The sequence below is a fragment of the Polistes dominula genome, unplaced genomic scaffold (genome assembly GCF_049000335.1).
Source record: "Polistes dominula isolate Pdom_NZ unplaced genomic scaffold, Pdom_raw_medaka contig_20, whole genome shotgun sequence".
NCBI classification, from domain to species: domain Eukaryota; kingdom Metazoa; phylum Arthropoda; class Insecta; order Hymenoptera; family Vespidae; genus Polistes; species Polistes dominula.
In genome coordinates, this window is record NW_028301147.1 from 6,855,758 (window position 1) to 6,878,440 (window position 22,683).

General features: G+C 37.4%; 1 long non-coding RNA gene across 1 annotated transcript in view; it reads right to left on the reverse strand.

Annotated features, from left to right (window-relative positions):
- The window catches only part of LOC149030959 (uncharacterized), a 107,773-nt gene that overhangs the window by 69,642 nt on the left and 15,448 nt on the right, over positions 1–22,683 (reverse strand). The window lies entirely within an intron of this gene.

Sequence of the window (22,683 nt, forward strand, 5' to 3'; positions counted from 1 at the left end):
GAAAAGAATCTTGTAACGATCTCAAAGTAAGAAACTTGTTTGAAAAAACGGTTTTAAAACGAATCGACAGAGAAAATAGATATACCGGAATAGTTTTTTTTTTTTTAATTTTCTATTCAAACGGATGTTTCGAACAAAACGAGTTTCTTGATGGACCACCACGAGGGGGGTAAGACTTGTTTCGAAATAAGAAAACGGGTTTCTTGTATGAAGAAGTGAAGCTGGACCACCAGGAGGGATGCTGTATTTCGCGTTGATGTATGATAATACCGATAGAGTAAAAGAGAGAAGAGAAAAGACAGATACAGAGAGGGGAATGATCGTGGTGGTCCAGTTTTTCGGAAGGAGCCAGAGATGAACCTGAAGGACCGGTGCAGACCCCACCTGGACCAAAAGACCCCCAGCCATCATTCAGGTTTTCATTCGTTACCGTTCGGATCTCTTTGATATTCAGATTCGTTCGTATTTCATGAGATCGCAAGGATCTCCTAGTGCTATCGCCTTTGGTATGTTTTTTGAAACGTCAGTTCCGTCGCTGTCGTTTTCGCGTCTGTTTCGTCGTGTCGTGAGATAAACGGACGAAACGATACGACTTCTGTGATAAAAGTGTGTGAAAAGCACGAGATCTATACGTTCCCTTTGACTAACCCAAAGTTACATCATACTGATTCTCAAAATATATATTTAAACGCACAAAATAAAATATATAAGTGGAACGAAATGTACTTTTTTTTGTATTTATTATTCAAATGATCGATTTATTCGTGATTATTTTTGTTGATAATATATTTTGTTAAAATCACATCTGCATTACGTTTAATATTCCATAACATTCAAGAGTCAATAAATTTTATATAAACATTATTCAAGCATATAATTAGTATTTTGTGTATGGGTTTGCTTTAATCGAAAATATGTCTCATAAGATAAAAGTTAACGACTTGCAGTTCATATGCTCGTTAATCTTGTCACTTTACGAATCTGATTATTCGGTCGTGAAAATGTTGTCTACAACTTGTATGTTATATACACGATCACATATAACGCAGGTTACCTTCGGGGCGAATCGATAGAGGTTGGTCGTCAATATCGATGCATATAAAAGAAGATAAAAAAAAACAAAAATGATGACAAGCTCTTAGAGAACGATGGACAGGCAGCATCCCGCTAATAATCGGTAAATCGCAAGTTAATTCTATTACGTCGTTGGTGAGAGTGTCCGAGCGATCCACAGGAATAAAAAAGAAAGAAGAGAAAGAAAGGATGAAGAGGATGAGGTGAGAAAGGAAAAGCGCGCGAGCTCTACCCACGTAGCACCGATGCGAGAGGAAAAAAGGAAAAGAAGCTTAAAAAAAGAGGAAAACGTCACTGTTGTGCGACGGTGAAAGCAGCTTTAAAAGCGATCGCGATGAGCGGAAAAACGAAGGCAGCTAGGTTACGCGCGAAACGAAATAAAATCAAAATAAAAAAGGGAGATGAAATCGAAGAATTCGATAAACCTCGAAACCACCTGTCAGGCTTAAATTCGGAATGGAGACGCTCTTTCCTTTGCTCTCATCCTCCCCTCACTTCTTGTGGTTTTCTCTCCATGGCATGAGTTTTTCCTTAACCTAAGTGGGAGAGTGCGATACATTGTTCCTCTACTATAAAAAGGTGAGAATTAGGAAGATGCAAGATTTTTCTAAAGTGTCACTTTTTCTTTCTTTCTTTCTTTACTTATTTTTCTTCGTACAATGATAAAGATTAATTAGGTAGGATACTTAATAATAAAATATCTACAATCATTCAAACCTTTTTAATTTATCGATTAATTATGAAATATTCTATTTCGCGTTAACAAAAAAGATCGAAAACCATTTTTATGACAAAAAGAAAACGTAAATGTAGTGCGACAAGTCGGTGTCGATTAATCAGTTTTTTTTTTGTCAAAGGATAGTAGTTAACTAGCGTGATGAAAACCGCAACAACAAAAAAAATCGTGCCGAATCTAGAATGTCCGTGGTGTGATCAAATGGATGAGACGTCGGTGTATCCTCGTGGTGCGTTTTTAAAACGTGAAGCAAACTCGTTTGCTCGCTAGTACTCGTTCGTGCCTTTGGTGCGAATTGCAACTAAACTAAACCGCGTTTCATCTATTCCATCTACTTCCGTACTTGACCACCCTCCTCTTCTTTCTCCACTCTTTCCCTCTTCACTTTGACTCACCCCCTTAACGCTTGAAACACGTATGCATTCTCTCTCTCTCTCACTCACTCTCTCTCCCTCTCTCTCTCCTATTTTCTCTATCTTTCTCTTTTCTTTTCTCTCATTCCCACTCACTTTCCCGCGAAAGAGCGGTTAAAACAAATGAGCGGCCTGTGCCGACCTAAAATTAGCGCAGGCAGGGGTGGTTTTCACTTCCACCCTTAAATTAGGACTAGGCCTGGTGCCTCTAAGTTTTACGGTTTTGATCGGATAAGTTATCGTTGTTAAAAGTTATACCGACAAGAATTAACGCACGATCTTATCTGATTAAAGGTAAGAAGGAATTTAAGTGGCTTTGATCGTAAGTTTTTATAAAACTTTCCCATGTTTAAAAACTCATACAACCTTGTACCAGTGAAAGCGTAAAGAATGTTATCTTAAGCTAATATGTTCTTTCTGAGAAATCGACTTAAGTTTTTTCGTCACCGGAAGGATAAAGTTTTAACGAGCACGTAAACAACTGGATAACATTTTGTGCTGAGCTACTTTTTCCAGGGTTGAAACATTTTATGACTTTATTAAATATATATACGTGTACATTACAGAACGCAAAAGGCGTGGATAAGGAGTTTATGTTAATATCCATGTGTTAAATATTATGAAAAAGTTTTTAGTATTTAATCACGGAAAGAGATTAAAAAGAAGAGAAAGTGAAATAAGAAGAAAAAAAACATTAAATTGCGTGATACTCTTCGCAAGAGTTAATTGAGGGTTTTTATTGAACAATTATTAGACGATTTGAACGATATGAGTATTTATGTTTTTGTGGTATCCTTCATATAAATATTCTTATATATGCATAAATATAATAGTTTCTCGGAATAATTAAAATAGCTGTGACATTTTATTAGGTCGGAATATTCTACATATCTTTATATTTTTCGATATGCATTGCTGTATGCTATTTGAAACATTAACCAGGATTGACCGCGAAAAAGTGATGTGTCTTAAATAAATAAAACCATTTTTTGATAAAAATGAAATAATTGATTGCATCTTTCAATAATATTCTATTGAATTAATACGTTGAGTGTTATTTTTAATAACAATCCGAAAGGATAAAAACGTTTACGATGTTATCGGAAGAAGGAGACTATTTCTATCTCCTTGAAAAGTTGGTTGAGCTGAGAAAAGAGAACAAGGAAAAATAAGCCAGTACTTTTCCTCCTCACCATCGCGCACGTGGTAAAGAAAGAACTTTCACACACAAATACACGTTTGCTTTTCCCGCGACGTTTTTCCTTTCTACGTTAATCCGACATCTCGAGCGAGAAATCTACCAAGAAAAGAGAGCACGTTACGCACGCCCGATTTCACGCATTTCACTGCTAATAACGGACCTAATTGCCTTTCCAAAGCCTTTTTCTCCCTTTCCCTTTCTTTCATTTGTTCTCTCTATCTCTACTTCATTTTCTTTCTCTTTCTCATCACTTTTCCCCTTTTCGTGTTTTCCGTGGAGAAAAGTTATACGCAAGGATATCGGGACCGATCACGGTCGGGTCACTAAAAGAAGGGTCTGATTTTCGTGAGACTATCACGAACGAAGACATATATTTAAAAGCTTATAAAGGTAAAGTTAGAGGGGGTTGAAAATCGAGGGAAATCGAGGATGGCCGAGAGGGTGGTAAAGTTGAACGTAGGTGGAGTTTGAAATCAGTCGCGGAGGTGCGCGGAATCGCGCTTAATCCAATAGTGGTCCTTAATAATCGAATAAAGCCTGCACGGAGAATCGTGTCTAAGCAGACCGGTCGGGTGGTTCCGGGGGATATGCTCAACGCTTGGAGGGTGGTAAGGGGGTGGTAGTGTGCCCGAGGAAATCCAGCTATTCCTCTCTCTCTCTCTTTCTCTTTCTCATCGCCTTTCTCTGTCTTTCTCTCTCTCTTTCTCACCGCCTTTCCCTGTCTCCCTTTCTCTCTCTCTCCCTCTCTCTCTTTCTATCTATCTCTACTTGCTTTACTCGCGGTAACCCTTTCTCTCTCATTTCCTATCCACTCAACGTGTGCGTGTATGTACGTCGTCGCGCGGCTCGGTCGCGGCCATGTTGCCAGAATTGCCACCACCCACCCAACACCCCTTTTCTCCCTCTTAATACCCCACCGCCTAGTCATCTAGTCCTGCTGGGTCCGCTATGTAAATGCGAACCAACTAACCCTCCCTCTTCGTCGCGAGCTCGCCATCTCCAACCTTTTCCTAACCACCCTAACCACCCTGGTTCTCTCTCTTGAACTCCACCAAGCTCTACCATACCACCTTCTCCTCCACCTCTGCTTCCTTTGCCACCCCTTTCCCCAACGAACTGCTTCCAACTAGCAGCCCCTAAATCTAAGTCCACCGGGGCGGTACACTCGTTCTAGAAAGCACTATTCCTACATTATTCGATATTATCTATTCTCCCTATGGATCGTCATTCGTCTATTTATGTGCAACTTATTTGCAAATGGCAATATTTGTAAAATCGAGTCTTTGCATATAGGAAGACTGTTTAATTAGTAAACTCCAATAACAAAATCGTAATTTTATGATTTTTAAATATTCCTGATATATGTTAGGTATGATATAGATGTTTTATTAGAAAGTAAAACACAAATCAATTAATATTATGATATTCAAACAAAAGTTCGTAATATTGCTCTAACGTTCTACGATTCTATTTTTATTTTAACGGAGGAAGAAATATAACTAGAAAGGATAGAAACTATTCCCTTATTAATTCGAAGAGCATTCCCTGATGAAACTGTAGTCCGACTAATGTCCTTCGAGCGAGAAACTTTGCTCGATGGCGGAAGTCGGAGAACGGACGAGTTCGCTTTTCAGGCACGCCGTGCAGAAGGTCCTTTTTCCGTAATTTCGTCGTGGAGAAGGGAAAATGAAGGAGTGGCGGGGAAGAGAGGGAATGAACGACTCATTACGGGCAAAGAACTAATAGGAATTCCTAGACTACTGAGTTCGAGCCTCACGAGTGAGCAACCAAGCAAGCAAGTAAGCATGCAAGCAAGCAAGCAAGCACGCAAGCAAGCAAGCATGCAAGCAAGCAAGCTGAGGATTCGGCTAGGTTCTCTCCTTCTTCGTCGTTCTGTTCTTGTCTTTCAGAGCTGGACAATTCGTCCGGTTTACGCTTCGCTTATACAGAGCTACGTAACGTAACGTATGTACGTTCCGTTGGCGGACGGAAGGGTGCCATTACCCCAACGGGAGCTAGTTCTAAGCACGCTAAATAATGGCCGTTAGAAATTCGCCGCGGGGGTTGAAACGGCTGTATGGGCTAACCATGGCGAAGGTACGCATACATATTTACATGTATGTACACGATTACGTGTGCCCTTTAGCGTGTATCTAGACCTAACTATGCGCCCATATCCGTGTAGCTTTCCAACGTTCTTAACGACGAAGACAAGGATACGAGAGGGATGGAGTATTAATTTAGGTACGCAGTCCTTTCCTCGGCGAGCTAAGAAAAATGCCTCTACGTTTAGAGGGAGGCAACCCGTTAGAATTTAATCTCACGTCATATATGAACCACTATGTTTCACGGTGTGCGTAAGGCTAGGACGCCTTTGTTCGTACCCTCCCTGCGTGGGTGGTGCGAGCAACGCGTGTTCTACCCTTTAGAGAAGGGTGGAAGGTCGAGTGAACGAGAATGGAGGAAAGGACCTAGACGGGGAAAGAGGAAAGTAAGAAAAATGCGGGAGAGAAGAGGCAAGACGAAAGAGAGAGAAACCGAGTGGAGGGATGGTGTTCTATGTCCGAGGGTAGATCGAAACTCGGGGTAGGGGAAAATGGAATAGAAATGCTCTACATCCCCTTCGTCGTAAGTTTCAACGTCTCTAATAAAAGGTTTTAAGGAAATGTAAAAGTCAAGATAAGAGATTATATGGAACTCGTTAATTAAGCTTTAGTTTCTTTTCGATTTATTCATTGCTTCATAATTAATGATATATAACGAAGATGTATGACATAAATAAAAAGAACGGAAAGTGATTTGCTTTTTAAAGGTTCGAACATGTCGATGTTGATAATGTTTCTATTCATATCAATCAATTACGGTTTATGTTTAATGCTTAAAAATGTTCACATAGTTACACGCACACATTAAGTTTGATTAAAAGTTAATTAATATATTTTTTGACAGATTAGAAACGTCCGATGAACAAAAGAGAAAGTAATGCTAGTTATATTAAGAGAAAATAACATAATGAGATTATATAAAAATGTAGGAGGTTTTAAGAGTCAAGTCATTCTCCGTTGTTTGGTAAAACAAAAGAGAAACTTTTTGAGATTCCACTATTCATCCTCCAACTCAGCTCTCGTCTTCCATTTACACCACAGAAAAGAAGAGCAGACAAGTGGAAAAAGAGAGAAAAGAAAAAGAATACTATCGTTGATTTGTAAAGAAGTAGAGAAATGTGGAGGTAAAAGAAGTTTCGTCGGGATTTGCCACTGAGAAAGTTACGGCGAACGTGCATTGTCGGTGCGGCTTTCGGTCGTTACACAAACATACAATAAGTGAGAGAAAGCTAGATGATAGATAGATAGATAGATAGATAGATAGATAGATAGATAGATAGATAGATAGATAGATAGATAGATAGATAGATAGATAGATAGATAGATAGATAGATAGATAGATAGATAAAGAGAGAGAGATTCCTTCCTTTTCCAAGAAAGATAGATAGGTAGATAGAGAGAAAGAGATAGAGAGACTCGGTTGAAGCGTGGGTTTAAGCAACTTGCGTGTTGGTTAGCTGCTCGTGAATCCGGCTGAACCGAGTTGCTTCAGGAGAAGGTGGTAGAGGTGTAGTAGGAAGAGAAGGCATCAGAGACGGTTAGAGGATGTGGAGAATGAAGAGGAGGGATTGAAAGAGGAAATGGTCGGGGGTTTGTCCCTTCCTAAGCCAGCGTTAAGGGTGGCCGGAGTAACTATGTGAAGCTTACCGGACGGTAGGATAGAGACGGGTAGAGAAGAGAAGAGGAACAAGTAGGAAGAGTGAGAGAGTGACAATATGCGCGCGCGTGCTCTCTCTTCATCTCGCGTCCCAAATGTATTCGCACGCACACATCTTCCTATGAAGAGAGAAGGCGCTGATGGAGAATGTGGAGATCGAAAAGAGAGAGAGAGAGAGTTCGTAGCTTGGCAGTCTTACAGATCAATAATGCTAACCACCCTCGTCACCCCCTCTGACCACCTTTTCGACCTATCCACCTGTCCGTTCGAGGGTGAACCCTCCCCCTTCTAGGACCGCCTCAAGAACAAACCCCAATATGTCTGACAACAATGCCCACCCGATGGATTAGACGCTTCCGCGAGCTTACTACTACCCCTTCATCTATATCCACATTTAAGTAGGTGAGAGTCTTTTGTCGTCGTCTATGTCGTCGTCGTCGTTGTTTTTAGTCATATCTTTTCACTTTCTTTTCCCTACTTTTAAGAATGATTGACCATCAAGCGAACGCTAACATACATGCTTGGCGACAAGCCCCGTTTCGGTTCATCTATTAAATTTTCTGAATCAGATGAATATTCATGCTGGATCTTTTCCACCCATACGCTTCTCAAGCCTTTGCTTTCATCGTTGTTAATTGACACTGATTCCTTGATATGCTTTTCTGGCGGACTTCGTAGCAGTTGACGTTATGCTCAATGTAACGTTGCCAAATATTCTTTTACAGAACGGATTTAATGTGTTTTTATTAATAACTATTTTGGGGCTATTTTTCTACGATAATTTTTTCAACATGAGGAAGAAATGGACAATTCTTTAACAAATAGATAACAAATATGCTAGGTTTTTTAAATGAGAAAATGATAAAAGAAGAAGAGGTTTCTTATTCTTCTAAAAAAAAAAGGTAAAGGGAAAAAGAAAAAGAAAGACAGGAAAGATCGAAAAGTACGAAAGGGAAAAGAGCAGCGGCGTTTAACCGAGAACAGTGAGCACGAAAACTCCAAAAGAAATCGTGTTTATCGACTAAAGGGTCGGAAGAGTAATTGCTCGTAGAACTTTTTACCGCTCTCGGCCCTTTTTTTGTAGGAATTTTCTAAGCTCTCAGGGTCGTAGTAAAGAAAGAGAGAGAGAGTGTAAGAGAACCTTGGAATTCTCGTGGTACGCGAGTAGGATCGAATGGAGGCGTGCTAGGGTTATGTGTGCGAATTGGAGAGTTGGGGAGAGAGAGAGAGAGAGAAAGAGAGAGAGAGAGAGAGAGAAGAGATAGATAGAAGGGTGGGGAGGTAGAGTTCACGGAACGAGGGAACACAGGGCGAAAGCGCGCGCACGGCCAGTGAGCGACCCCTTTCAGAATACTTTCTCGGTTCTTTCTTGCGAAGCCTCACCCTAAGCAGTACGACGTAGAGGGATAGAGCCTGAGGTCCTGGTAAGACCCCCCACCAACGTTGCTCCTTATTGATCGTCCACCGACCTACCTCCCAAAGGGGCGAAGAGAAAGCACACACCATAGCGGTTTGTGCTTTCTCCTTCTCCTTTATCCTCGCTTAGGTCCACCCTCGCGGGCCACCCTCCAGCCTTTGTAGCCCACCTACCAAAAAGCACTCTCTCCCTTTCGCTCCCTCTATCTATCCGCCTATCTGTCCTCTCTCTCTTTCTCTTTTGATCTCACTTGCTCACTCGCTAGATCGTTCTAGCTCGTTCGTCGTCTACTTGCTCGTTCACCGAGTTTCATCCCCTCTACTTTACTCAATAGTAACCCTTAGAGTACAAAGGGACTGACGTGATCCCTAAGCGTCGTCTGGGCACCATCAGTCGCTGCTTCCGTTGACGACGACGACGATGACGAGGACGACGAAGACTACTTCTACGGTTGCGATATTCTGCAAACGCTTCTACCTTCACTATAGCTAGTACCTTTGCTGGTGACACTACTACGGACTAACCTACTCGGACACTCGCAGCCCGAGAGCCGTCAATTTACCGGCAATTTCGTTCCGGGGGAAAATTAATTGCGGTCCACGGAAATTTATAATTAGTTGCTCGAACTTATCCCCTACTACTACTACTACTACTACTACTACTCCTCCTCCTAATATGCTATACCCCTTCCATACCTTGAGTATAGCTCCTAGGAATCGAGTTAGCCGTACTGACGTTACGCGAGTACGGCGATTACTTCTACTTTTTCTTTTGAAAATCTTTACCCCTCGAACGTTGGAAAGTTCAATGCCGGCGAGTCGGAACTCGTGGCTTTTCATACGTTTCAATACAAAATGGATAATTGAAACTAACGCCTTTTTATGTTATTAACTATTAATTAAAACTTTGATTAGAATGAATAGTTCACAGAAGAGTGTTTTTTGTTCTACAAATTAAATCATAATTAATATTAAACATTAATTATCAATTTTAAATATAAATTCCATTTAAATATATTATATACTTTCAATGTGATGTAAAAAAAAAATCACGATAAATTTGTACAAATTTGTTAATGAAGAAAGAATCATATCACCGCAAGAAACTTATATGTGTGCCGCAAAGTTTCAATAAAAAAGGAAAGTCTAACTCTGCTCAACGTTCAACGATGAGTATACGATGATGTTGGGGGTGGTAGTAGATCCGAGAAAGGGCGGTAAAGCTGAAGAGGAGAAGCTGAAGCACGTGGTCGATCGATGGTCTGCCAGCGTGGCTCGCCTCCTTTTTTTCCAGGCGGGGCTATTCCCGAAGAACCGCGCAGAGCCGTTTTTCATTCATATTTCCACTCACTCGTGTCCCGTTCATCGAAGGCACCGCACAACGGCGAGCGTTGCGGAATCGATTTTGAATGGCGCGACCTCCCACCATGTTACCACTCCAACCCGCCATGTACGTTCCCCTAGGTCGGGGTTACATTTATGTACTCCCGTGACAGTTTTTTCTCTTTTTTTTTCTTTTTTTTTTTGTTACTTCTCCCTCTGCTATTTTTCAGTCCGTGTATTATTCGCTCACGAACGATAAGCTCGATCGACGGGATTAAATTCTTTTTCTTTTGCTCTTGTCTCATTTATAAAGATGTTTTTTGATAGATTAACTTTAGTATAGAAAAGTTACAACATTTGAAAGTTACAAAAAAATGAGCAATTAGTTTGGGAAACGAACGTAAGTAGGTATATAATCCATTTACAAGGAACGAATGGTGTAGAATATCATATTCATTATTCTATATTTTGCTAAAATTGATGAAATATCCATCCAGAAAACTTTTTTATCGTCTTTTATTTTGATCAATTGTAAGATTATACTTTTTAAAATTATCGATAGTATAGGTGATAGAATATTTAAGCGGTCGGTCACACATATAAAATCGATCTGTTAATGAAAAGTGGGGTTTAAAAAATGAAATAAAGCAACAAATTTAACGTGTGAGCTCGAAGGGAGGTACAGAAAGGGAGAGAGAGGAAAAGAAATGGATAGAGGTACAGAGAGCCCAATTATTTGAATACGGCAATTTGTGAAGAGTAATATCTGGCTTGTGATTTTTGTTCAAAGGGCAGCATAGAATTAGACACGGAATTAATTTTACAGCATATACATATAATTCGTACGATGATATAACGTATATATGTATCACACGTCACATACATATTACATAAAAATGTATGAGTTTCGTTCCTGTAAAATGACAGGTTTGTTATTGGAAATGTTAAACGAAATATACACTTAAATTTTTTTGAATGGATACATATTTTCATTTCCTGAGAAATTATTAAATATATATAACTTTTAGGATCCAGTACCTAAATGATCGGGCTTGCATTTATGGCTGAAAAAAGTTCAGTAAATTTTTTACTCTTCTTTGTTTTTCTTGTCTTTTCTTCTTCTTAGTCTCTTTTTTCTCTATCTTTCTCTAAAACTGACGGTTTCAGTCCGTCGACTGTAGAGACAATAAAAATCGTACGACTCGACGATATCGCACTGTTGGGTAATATAACGTTGGAACGTTGGCTGCCCGATGAAATTGTTCTGAACGAAAGAGGCACTAAACAATATGTGTAATGAAAAACTTCCAGGAGGAAGCTGTTACTAAACTCTGACTCGTTCTAGGTACTACCAAGTTGACACGTTTTAAACATATCGTGAAAGTTGGAAAAAACTTTAATTCATATATATATATATACATATATATGTATATGTTCGAATGGACTATTATACCAATGGAAGCTGCTAATATTTCTGCTAGATACGATATCAAAATATTGTATTACACACCCAAGTAATTTTCATGTCCGCTTTGTATGACTTTGTTCTATGGCAAGCGTGTGCGCAATTTTCGTCTACGTTTTCAAAGGAAATCCAGACACAAGCTCGATAGAACAGTTTTTCTCTCACTATAATGAATATTATCTTACAACTAAATTGTTATGTTTTATGTAAGTACGTAAAAATATTAAAAATAATAATAATAATTGAGATTTTAAGAGATTCTGAGAGAAATATGTTAATGCGATGAAAAATACATTCTTAATAGAAAAAATGATTTGACTGATGATAAATTTATTTGTTTCATTTTTGAGAACGTAGCATAAAGGCAAAGGTTCGAAGAGAAGTCAAGATTGGCAATTGACTGGGGACAATTTGGAAATTGTTCGTAACGCGTATTCGCAGAGACAACTCTGGTCTATCGGAGATATCCGATCAGCGTAACAGCTGATGGCTCGCGTATCTATCGACCTATCGACCCATCGACTGCCATCGATATTGTAATAGTTTGCTAATAGTCCAATGATCGTTCGACCATTGACGCGATCTGTAAGCGTTTGAAAAGCTGGCTTCTCACATCAGAGAGCATAAGAGAAGAGGAGAAAGAGAGAAATATGTCTGCGTGTATATGTACTTACTAAAGAGACAGAGAGTCAGACAGAAAGAGAGAGAAAGAGAGAGAGAAAGAAAGAGTGAAACGAAAGATGTATAAACGTTAACGGAAAATTTAACACATTATGCGGTGGCGCGGTTAATACGGATTTGTATATCAAGTTTTCTATTCAAAGGAATATGTCTAAATTATCACTGCTTTACGTAGTTTTATTTAATCTCAAACGGGATAGAGTAATTAAATCTTCAAGTTTAAATAAATTTAATTTTATCTTGGGTAAAGCAGTAAAACCTAAAGATAAATTAACTAGCAGCGATATAAATTTGAATGAATTGTATCTATACAAGTATACAATTTGTTCTATTTATATTTGAGGTAAAGAAAGTTGGTTTGTTTAAAAAAAATATATATAAAGATAATTCTCTATCCGATTTTTTACATTTCTTTTTACAAAACTTTTTTATCGGTCTTATCTGTCTTTACAGGATATCTAATCGAGTGAAGAATGGTGTGCTTACTGAGTTGACTTCCCATGTTCTGACCTCGCGCGCTCACAAACTCATTGTAAACGCAGGTAAACACTTTTTACCGTAGCCATTAGCAATGACCATTCGGTTATCGTAGACTCTGAAGGCGAGCGTAAGGCGGATCGTGTGTCCTCAAACAATCGACCCCTTTTTCTTTATTTCTCCACGACTATCCCCTAATTATGTTTGCACATCTGAGTGCTGCTACACTCACTTTTTGTTCCTAATCAGTCACGCGGTTAATCGACCTTTCTGAAAGTACGTTCGGAATCCTTGTTGCTCGTCTTAACGTCCATTTTACGATCATTAAGAAAATCACCTTTCACATCGGATCTTTTTTTTAATACTTGCTGTGATCATCACATGTGAGTTTGCTCATTAAATTTTTTCTTTTCTTATATTATCTAATCTTTATATAAACGCCAATTATTAAAGATTAAAAATTCTTATACAAAGGAAATAAAACAAATGTCACGCGTTCGATCGAATCGATCGATTAGATACCTGCCGATATCAGAAATATACGTAAATGAAGAACCAAATGTATTACTTGACTGTTTTTACGAATGCGTATTTATTGAAATCAATCATCGAGAAATCTTGTCAAATAAAAAAAAAAATGTAAAAATTAAAAAAATTTAATAACAAAATAACAACTGCATCAAATTTGATAAGAATAATCATTCTAAATGTCTTATCCTATGATAGATTTAAATAGATTGCATGTACGATGTAAATAAAATAAAAATCATTTATAGTTCAGTTATTACATAAAAAAAATCTAATTAGAATGAATTTGATAACTAGTACACTTATAACAATCAAGGAGGAAAGAAGTCTTAAATAGAGAAAACGCGAGAAAGAAAAAGAGAGAGAAAGAAAGAAAAGGAAAAAAAGAAAACAAAAAAAGAATGAATACAAAGTTGCGATTGCATTAAATTTGATAATAATTATTCCAAAATATTCATCTTAAAGATGAACCTCGATAAAGTATTTATGACTTGAAGAATATAAGCGAAATAAAAATGTATGATAGTTTATTTATTCTTTAAAAAATTCGATCTATAAAAAAGTCTGAACTGGAATGAATTTGATAACTAGTATACATGTAACAGTCGATAAAGAAATAAGTTCAAATAGAATAAAAGAGGGAGAGAGGTAGAGAGAGAGAGAGAGAGAGAGAGAGAGAGAGAAAGAGAGAAAGAGATAGAGGGAGAAGAAAAAGAAAGAAATAAAAATACAACAAAAAAAAGAAAAAAGGTTAAAAAAGAATGGATTCGAATTTGCGTTTGCGCCCCGTCGTCGTTGCGGTGGCGGCGAAGTAACAGCTGTTTCGCTATAGTAGTAGGAGGTGGAGAAAAAAGGAAGAAGAAGTAGGCGAAGTGGGGTGAGTGTGACGCGTAGGAAGGTGGGGAGATGAGGAGAAAGGAGTGGAAAGCAGCAACACAACAATCGAAAGCGTGTCGGGCAACGGCCGTGGCCTGGTCGTCGCGACACGTCGTATTCCGTCGCGGTGCGATCATATGAAACACACGTTGTTTCAATGTCGCTAGCTCTCACTTGACTTTTTTGTAAGCAAATCGGACTGTAGACACCGAATCGAACGTGTCGATAACAGAGCTGAAAGGAAAACAACCTCTACCCAACATGTATCTCTATATACGTCTGATACAATCTACTACGTTCTGTTTGCCATCTGCCTCAGATACCGTATCTCACTTCAAGTACTTGATTTTCAATCGATTTATTAGGAACTAGATGCTCATTCGATTACTTAAACGTGACATATTTTCAAAGACATTCTCATTGCGTTTTAACTTTTTTTGGTAAACGGAAATTTATCGGAAGTTAAATCTACATAATACTAATATATATTTCTTTCCGTACAATAACATAACATTTTATTATTAGGTATATTTTGAGATCGATCAAATAGCTTTCACTATAAAATTTATATTTCTATATCGAACTTAATATAATTATTTGAGAATTCTCTTTAAAAAAGTTTTATCAAGGTGCTCAAACTTACTTGTCTTTATCGCGAGCATTCGATCTTATATAACGTTATAGTAACTGTCAATAGATAATTAATGACTTTTTTCCCTCGAATCATGTTATTGTTCTTAAATAATAATAAATATTGCGTAAGTTTCAAAAAAAATAATATTACTTTATCCGATAAGTGATTAAAGTGGTTTATCTTGAATTATTTAAACGAAGATGTTTAGGTTTCATTAGAAAAATATAATCAAGCACGTTTTCTTAGAAAACAATGAAACATCACATTGAATTTTTAAAAATATAAATATTAAATTAGATAGCAGTGGTTAGAAATAAGATTTAGGAGAACTTGTGCTCCAATTATTTATTATTTTATGAGTTATATCAAGTTTCTTCATTATCATAACTGTAATCATTTCCGATAAAGTATTTACACATCATGCGCGGGTACTTTTACAGTTTTTATAGTTGTAGTTTTTAAACATTAGGTTTTTTTTTAAATAAAACTTTTAGTTTCTCTTTAAAAATCAATGTCCTTACTCCCTTTAAAGAAATAAAAATAATTGGCAAAAATGAAAAACTAAGAAAATCAAAAATTTTAAAATGTTTCAAAGTATGATATAAAACGACTTTAGTCGCTTCCCGCGCAAGATGTGTTAAGGATCGTGTTATTAGAATTATGAAGAATCGTGAAATAAATGGATTTATAGTATTCATAAATGAATAAAAGTTGGTTATATGTTATTAATTAAACGTAGGATATATTTTTTCAATATCATCATTATGAAATAAACTACAATTTTTCGTACATATCTCGACACGATTATGTTGTAGAATTCTATTAAAGCATTGTTCATTAATTGTTTACAAGGTAAACTATTCTTATTAAATATCGTATTATTTGGTGGAAAAAAAGGTATTAACGGATTTGTTAAAACCACACTATATTACAGCTCGTTCAATAATTGACGAGGACGAGAATATCACGTTAATCTATTTCCAATCGAATTAAAAAGAGTACGATAGATGGAATATCGAATGTGTACGTAATTGTTTACTAATCAACATTGAATTGCTTCGTTATGGAAAAAATAAAAATTTCTTTTGGAAACTGTCATTTGAAAGATCGATATCAGATATAGAGATAAGATTCAAATTAAAAACAAAAATTTAATTAACAAAGACTTAATCGCAATGAGTCTTTCTGACATTTTTGGAAAATTAATAACTCGTATTCACGAAAGTAAATAAAGTGATGAGTATTTAATTATTTGGAAGATCAAATCAAGTAAGATGAAAGTTTCATCGAAAACGAACTTCGTGTCCGAAAATTAAGAGAATCAAACGAGCGTAAAATAAGCGAACTTTTGGAAAACACGTGATTAAGTTCGAATGGTTTTATTATACATCGTCAATTTTCGTAATATCATATTTCCATAATAACGTGCTCGTAGCTCGAGTTCGGCCGGGGATCTCGGTCCCAGCCGAGAGAGTAACTCGAAATACGAGCAAAGCAGTCTTGAAGGATATACCGATCGTGGCTAGGAGGATATTTAGATTAATCTCAACATTTCGAGCGCATTTTCAGGAGGTAAGCTTCCCGGTGATCACGTAGACACGATCGAGCAACGTTAGTTTCGTACTCATACTCGTCCTCGGGCTATACAAGGCTGTTGGTGAGAAGGTCTAGTGGTGGGGTACTAGAAGAGGATAGTTTAGGAAGAGGAGAAGATAGATAAGGGGTTAGAAGAGGGGTAAGAGTAAAACGCGCAGTGCGAGAGAAAAGGAGAGATCGACGTAGAGTAAGCGAATCAGAAAGAGAGAGAGAGAGAGAGAGAAAGGGAGAGAAAGAGAGAAAGAGAGGAAGAGAAAGAGAAAGAGGGAGAGATGGTGAGAGAATGAGAGTGAGAAGGGTTGGTAGTTCCTGGGGAAAGGAAGCGAGGGTCAGTGGGGCGACAGGGGGTGCGTTAAGCCACACCCGCAAAAACAGCCCCCTGCAGCTCCAGCAGCGACCGAGCGCATCGACCGACCAGTTTCCCCACCATCACCGCCGCGCACAACGCAAGCGACAAGTTCGACTCGGTTTGCAAAAGCTTCTCGAGGATACTAGCTAGCCCATCTCGTGCTCCTCCTCTTGTCGATCCTCTTTTACGACGCCATATACGAGTATAGTTAGGTAGTTTCTCTATGCTTTTCCATCCTCCATTCCCACTCCCGCCTCTATCTTCGCTTCCTGCTCCTCTTCGAATCTTCTCGTTCTTCTTCTCATCGCTACATTCCATCCTACACTCACTCTACCCTCGAACAAACCCACCTTTTGCCTTTAAAGCTCCATTTGCACTAGGATGTTTACCTATGATGTCTCGATTAAAGAAAAGACGATGATCAAGCTAAAATAAGGGAAAAATAATTCAACAAATCGCGATAAGGTCTTATTTAAAGATTCAAAGGCAAATTTTCGATTTCACATATATACGTAGTTTCTAGCGGCTCGTCATCATCTAGTAGGAAAATTAGACGAGACGAGCTGGTTGCTGATGTATCCTTTGATGTAAACTACTAGTCATCCACCTCATTCCATCCACCCGGACGCACAACAATGGCTATGCGAGTTTAAGTTTGCGATAATATAGAGGTTATAGGTGCATGCTATACAAAGATACTGTACATTACGTGAATTAAATATCTAAATTATTAAATATCTAAATGAAGAAATAAATGTATTGTATAATACTTTTCATCACATATGTGTATTTCTTTTCTTTGTCCTGTTTTTTACTTATTTATTTTTTTCTCAATCTACCGAACGACTTAGTTTTCGATCAAAAAATGTCGTCCATAAATATATGAGCCGTTCAGTGCACACATCGATTAACTCCACTTTTTGAAAAATCTTAAATTTAAGTGTCAAAGCACTTGATATAGTCATAACTTTTTATATTTATAATAACTTTCTTGAATAATAAAGATTAACACCATTAAACGGCAAAATTTTTTTGGCCATTGAAATGAATTTAAGAAACAATATACATTATTTCATCGCATTTCTCAACTTTTTGTTTTATGGAGTTAATCGATGTATGCACTGAACGGCTCATATTGTTCGTTATTTTTATTTAATTAATGAAATTGTACAATGAGACATCATGGTTAAATATTTATGCAAACGATTTAAATAATAAAAATAACTATTTGTAAAATAGAAAAATAATCTATCGATCTAAATAAATAAGATTCTTCTTTATTTTTGAATACCTTTCAAATAACACTAAATTTAATGTGTCTTTTTAGGAAATAGTTTCGTTCACAATCGTATTATCTCAACCGTCCTCCTTTATTTCCTAGACGAGGGTAAATTTATATGGCATCCTTCAAAGTGATTACTATGCTGCCGCCAGCAAGGAAGCTACTAATGAATGAATAATTTGTACGCTTGCGAAATAATCATGACGGTCCATCTTGCCTTTCAAATCGCAATAATGTATCCTTGCTGGACGAGAAAACGCGTACCGAATCCCAAAAGGATTTCAATATTCCAGTAGAGCGATCTAGGATACCGAGAAAGGCCCCTATTTGTCGTTTTTCCTTTCTCTCTCTTTCTCTTTCCCTTTCTCTTTCTCTTTCTCTTATCTACCCCTTCATTCTTGCTTATCTCTCTCTCTGTCTCTTTCTGTCTTTTTCTCTCATTCTCTTTCTTACTCTTTTTCTCATATCTGTATCCCAACCCCTCCTACTCTAGAAGTGTCCTTTACCGAGGCACCCTTGGATACCACCCTCCGAGCGTCGGCATCACTACTACTTCAAACCAACCAACTCACCACCACTAACAAAACCATCCACACGACGACTTTACCCTTCTATAAACGACGCAATGCGCACTCTTACGCGCACCCTTCCGCGCAAGCGACGAAGAAAAGTGCGAAAAGCTCGGCTTTTTGCGCGCGGAAACTTTTCAAACTACCTCAAACGTCCCTCACCACCCCTGTCAGATTCTCGCCAGCCAACCCCCTTCTCCTCGTCACGTCAGCGCATTCACGGAAAGAGGAAGAGAAAGAGAGAGCGTTGGAAAGTTTTACGGTGGATTTAAAGTGGGATGACGTCGATCCGCATACTAAACCACGACTGAGAAAAAAATCCTTCCTGTTGTATTTGACCGGTTTTGTTGAGACGTTAGTTTTTTTCTTTTTTTGTTTTTCTTTTCTTTTTTTATTTAAGTTGATTTCAACTCGTACGTTATCGAACAATTTTATTAACAGGCTGGTTTTGTCATCAACATCTATATTTCCTTTTTTTTTTTTATCAAACCATTATTATCTCTTTTATATATTTTTTAATAATTTTATCTAATCTTGTTTTGTTCGAGTACTTCCTGAAGAAAGATGGAAGAATGTTACTTTAACCTATGACAATGCTTACAAAAAACTGCGAATGTATTAATAATTACAAAAACAAAACGATCAAATTATGCATGGATTCGAAATATTTGAAAAGACCCTTATCTTGACTAGTTTCATTTGGCATTTCGTCAAAATCGCGTACCTGTCGGGGATGAAGACGTCGCATGGTTAGGATAAATGTGAAAGTAAGGCTGGACCTATAGACGTAGGGTAGTAAGGGTAGGGTAGGGTAGGGGTAGCATAGGTAGTAAGGGAGAAGGACTTTAATTAAGGCAAGTGGAGGAAAGAAAAATCCTGAGGGAATTTATAGAGGTCGACAGCCGTGTTGGGGGTTAAGGGACCGAGGGGAATGGAGAACACTCCTTCGGACGGGGGTAGCTTCTAAACTCGAAGGACCGGACCCGTGGTAATTTAGACCTTCGCAACGACTCTTTGGCCCACGAAGGTCTAAATGCAAAGTGAACTATGCTACGTTAATTTCCCTTAGCGATTAAACAATGAATTGTTTTTACAAAATTTCGTTTATTCTTCAATAAAAAGTGACAGAAAGAGAAAATGTTGGAAATTGTTCTTTTGTCAACAATATTGATGCTTTATCTATCTTATTTTACTTATATATGTAAATTATAAAAAACTATATTGATAATATCATACTTATTATCAATACAATTTTGTTCAAATAATTTTGTGTATGGTTTAAAATATTATCTTTAATGTAATACATAAGAAAATATATTATAAAAAAAAGGAAATTATATTTTTATAAACAAACACAAAGAATTTTATATAAAGCATGAAATATTATTTTAATATTATGTTTCGTGAACGTTATTTTTCTTCGTATCTCCATTAACGTACCGAGTAACCATGAGTTAAATATGGCGTTGTTCTGCAAGATTTTCATAACTGCCTATCCATGCTTCCAAGGTACCCTGTTTGGATTAACTCAGCCGGTAGATGAGGTGATTAAACGTTGATTAAACGCAGACTGAATTACAGTTCAAAAATATCGATTTACCACCTTATTACTCCTAGCGAAACTTTGTCCATAGTTTTCTCGCTCCCTTCCTTTCTTTCTTTAATCCTTTATTTATCGGATTTTTTCTTCTATTTTCTATCTTGTTTTTTTTTTTCATTATATAATATTAGAATATTATTTCGTTTCCAAGTTAATATTTAATGATTTTTTATAAACGAGTGAATTATCATGCTTTAGAAAAATAATTATAATTATCACTTAATGAAAAATGTTTTCAAAAGCACGATGATTTTCATTAAACTACGATAAAATTATTACGTAACGCAACGAAAAAATTTAAAGAAGTATAATTATTATTAACGGTTAATTAAGGTTGCAAACGCAATTGAGCGGGATAGCTTACGCGAATATTATTTACAATGGTAGTTTTAAATAATAATATCCAAACTTCCCATACGATCTGGGGCTGAAATACGTTATACTCAAAAATTATGAGAATTATTGGTGTTCGTGAAGTTCATTTTGTTTAAAATAGCACGAGGAGCTTTTGGAACAGCAATGCATCCTGATACCTACAAAGAGCTTTCTAATTTAAGTTTAATTCACTCGAAAATGGAACAAAAAGATATTACCGATTTAAAGGACCACGTTGAAAATTTGACCGTGCAAAGTTGCAGTCGATTATAACATACACACGAATAAGCGCGATACATTTTGAAACTTTTCGTCAGAGTACATGAAATATTCTTGAGATTAAATCTTCTGAAATTTACAAGTATTATATTATTATTTTGCTACTAAATTATTAGTCAAATATCCGAACTAAATTCTCGAATGGAATAAAACTTTTGATTGTTATCAAAAAAGGAAGAAAATATGAGCAATATATGAAAAATGACTTTTCTATTTATTCGACCTACGACACCTACAATCTACCATTACCAACAATGGAACATAGCAGTAGTTATAGTATAGTTCCGTAAATAAAGGATACAGTATAAACAAACAAACGAAACGAATCTCTCCGTTAACTGTCATAGAAATACCATCAAGTCTAGTTATGCATTTCATTCAAGTACATTGAAAATTAGTCAGTAAGGAAAAGTCATTTTGATTTTTGTAATATATCGTGGAAAACGTGACTAAAACTACAATACTAGGGAGGCTTGTATTGACTAGCCAAGTAATTAGCGGTTTATTAGCGTCGAATACGTTGATTTTCAACTGATGATTTTCGTTTCTAACTATTTCTCTCTTAAACGCATTCATCCATACAAAATAGTAAGTATTTATTTATCATCGAATAGTATATAGAATATTATGCAAATGGAGGCACGCGTTGGCTTACCAATATCTGAGTAGAAGAGAACAGATATAGAGTAGAGGATATAGAATGAAGAGGAGTGGTGGAGGAGGAGGAGTGGGTGGGTGGTGAGGTTAGCAATGGAGTTGCTGCCGGTGGACGGCGACTTTTAATCAATCCGATTATTGTCAGGAGGATTGGACTTGGCACCGTTCCTTCACTCGGAGCTCGTGTATGCCTATTAACGTTTTACCACCATTGACCCTTGGTATCCACAATGCACTATTCCTCCTCCCTCTCTCCGCCATCTTCATCGCTCTTCTCGACCTCTCTGTCTGTCTGTCTCTCTCTCTCTCTCTCTCTCTTTCATTCTCTCGTATTCCTGTACTCTCATACGCGCGATATCTCTCTTGTCTCTCTTTCAATAGATCCGATATGTACGTACGTGTATATACGTTTGTATACTCGTACGTTTGACTATGTACGCGTGTGTAGACGTTTCCGCGCGTCGTGCATACGTGGAAAAGAGGATGCTTCCTCGATCGACCTTAATTGACTCGTTCGACCGACTGCTATCCTTTTTTTTTCTCCCCTCTTGACGTCGTCTCCTTTTTTTCCGGCGCCTCTTTCTCTTTTCAATATCGCCGATAAAAGCAAAGACCTTGCGGTACTTAACGAGGTAATTCCGTAGTGAGTACGCGAGATAGGGAAAAGGGGAGAATGCGGATGAGGAGAATATTTGTGCTAACTTTTGATAAGAGGAAATAAGTGAATTGAAAAAAAGAAGAAGTATCGAACTAAAGTAAGAATCGACGATTAAGTTTCTACATTCGATTAAACGTATTTTATCTCCTATTTGATAAGAAAAGATTATGTCTCGATGATTATAAATGTAATTAAAGGTATTAATGGTTAAGGTTGAGTGAAAAAACTGTTAATTAATAAGATAAATCAAATAGCAAAAAAAAAAGAGGCGAACCATTATCAAGTTTTTTTTATCATAGTTATTGTTTTCAATAGTACTTTTTTTTTTTTTAAGAAAATCAAATCGAAGAAAAATCTTTCGTCGATCGTTTAAAAAAGGAAAATCTTCGATCGTACGATCAACGATGAAGCTTACGTCGAGAGATAACGTGCGCGCTGGCAAGCATGAACGCGGAACACACACGTTTGCAAAGAAGTGGACAGCCTGGCCCTGACACTCAGAAGCACCATCAGTTATACAGAAGCCGCCGACCGAACCAACAGCAGCGGCACCGACAATCCACCCTCTCTCTCTCTCGCACCCCTGTTCTCATCCTTCGTTTTCACCCCCATCCCCGTAACACATGGCGGTGGAAACCGAAGAGAGGAAAGTGGAGAGAGGAAAAGAGGGAGAGAGGGAGGAAGGTTGGGTGTCGTGGAGGGACAGTTTTTTAAATCTAGTCATCAAGGATC